The sequence below is a fragment of the Acomys russatus genome, chromosome 1, assembly GCF_903995435.1.
Source record: "Acomys russatus chromosome 1, mAcoRus1.1, whole genome shotgun sequence".
Taxonomy (NCBI): domain Eukaryota; kingdom Metazoa; phylum Chordata; class Mammalia; order Rodentia; family Muridae; genus Acomys; species Acomys russatus.
Window position 1 is genome coordinate 81735666 of NC_067137.1, and position 2296 is coordinate 81737961.

The following is a 2296-nucleotide window of genomic DNA, read 5'->3' on the forward strand; positions in this document are numbered from 1 at the left end:
AAACATCTATGTACCAAACATGAGGGTACCTGTAGCGAGAATTCTGGAATTTTGGCTTCTTTAAAAAACAGAAATATTATAAGAATATGGCTTTGTTTTAATCCCAGGTATGGAGAAAGGGGCTGCTTCACAGCATATAACTATGACTTGCCTCATGCTCTAGCAGAGGCATGGTTTTGCCAGCTGCAGATAGTTTCTTCTATTGTGTGATTCTTGAAAATCTGGGAATTTTTTAGAGGGTATATAAATGCTACAGCCTCAATAGGCACGGTAGTTAGTTGTTGGTTTTCAAAGGAGTTGATTGTGGTTTGTTGGCAATCATGCTCAAAGAAGAAACAAGAAGAAAGAAATTAGATTTAGGGATATCTTTCTCTCTCCTCTCTATCCTTTTTTCTCTCTTGTCTGGTGACGAAGTAAAATGGATGGCGGGGGTATGGGGGCGGGGAGAGTGGGAAAAGAAGACTCCACAAAATAGCAAAGACCACTACAAGCAAAGAAAAAACAAGAAGAAATAAATTAGACTCAAGGATCTTCTCTTTTTTTCTTCTTCTTCTCCTCTTCCTCCTCCTCCTCCTTCTCCTCTTCCTCCTCCTCCCCCCCCCCTCTCTCCCGCTCCCCTCCTCCTCCTCTTCCTCCTCTTCCTTCTTCTTTTTCTCTGGGGACAAGAAAATAAAGGGTGGGGGGGAAAAACGACAAAATAGTACAAGTCCAGCTACATGTACCAAAGTTCTTTAAAAAGCTAACAATCCCACAACTGAAATCACATATTGACCCTCACACACTGATGGTGGGCGAGTTCAGTACCCCACTCTTGCCACTAGAGGTCGTACAGTCAAAAACTAAACAAAGATGCTGGAGTTAAGTAAAACCTTAAGTCAAGGGCCTAGCAGATATCTATAGAATGTTTCACCCAATCCCAAAATCATCTTCTCAGCAGCTCATGGAACTTTCTTCAAAATTGACCACACACAACAAAAGTGAAATAATACCCTACATCCTGACAACGGTGGATGAAACCTGAGTAGCCACAACAACAGAAACAACATAAAGCTTATGTGGAAACTGTACAACTCACTACTGAATGAAAAGTGGGTCAAGAAAGAAATTTAAATTTTTAAGAATTGAGGAGAATGAAAATACAACACACCCAAACTTAGGGACACAGTGAAAGTGGTTCTAAGAGATAAGTTCATAGCACACTAAGTGCCTACATAAAAAAATATTGGGGGGCTGGAGAGATGGCTCAGAGGTTAAGAGCACTGACTGCTCCTCCAGAGGTCCTGAGTTCAATTTCCAGCAACCACATGGTGGCTCACAACCATCTATAATGTGATCTGGTGCCCTCTTCTGGCCTCCGGGTGCACATGCAGGCAGAGCAGTGTATACATAGTAATAAATAAATCTTTTTCTAAAAACTGGAGTGGTCTAATATTAGTAACTAAACAGCACACCTGAAGGCTCTAGAACAAAAAGAAGAAATAACACACAAAAGAGTAGAATGAAATAACCAAACTCAGCCAGCCACAATGGCTCACACCTTTAATCCCAACATTGGGGAGGCAGAGGCAGGTGAATCTCTGTGAGTTCGACGTCAGTCTGGTCTACCAATCAAGTTCAGGACAGCCAGGGTTACACAGAAAAATTCTTTCTTGGAAGAAGGAAAAAAAGAGAAAGAAATAATCAAACTCATGCTGAATTCGATGAAATACAAATAACAAAAACAATATGAAGAATTGATGAAACAGAGTTGTTTCTTTGAGAAAATCAACAAGATTGATAAAAACCTTAGCCAAATTAACCAAAGAATGGAGAGAGAAGAACCAAATTAATAGAATTAGACACAAAGAAAGTCATCATCACAGCAGACACTAAGGAAATCCAGAGATTCACAAAGATGTCCTTTAAAAATCTGTTCTCTACCAAACTTGAAAATCTAGAAGAAATTGATAAATTTCTTGGTACATATTACCTACCAAAGTCAAATCAAGGATGGGGGGAGGTGGTAGCAAACTGTGATCTGATTACATTGTATGAAAAAAATATTTTCAATAAAAATAAGGAATGGTATTAAAAATAAGACAACAAATGGGTAGTTGTCACAACTGTGTGATGAACAGAAAAGCTTCCCTCAGACCAAGGTAAGGCATGGAAAGCTGTGCTCTCAACCTTCCTAACACCGTGACCTTTTGACCCAGTTCCTCATGTTGTGGTGACCACCCAACCATAAAATTATTTTTTCTTTTTCTTTTTATGGTTTTTCAAGACAGAGTTTCTCTGTATAGCCTGGACTCACTTT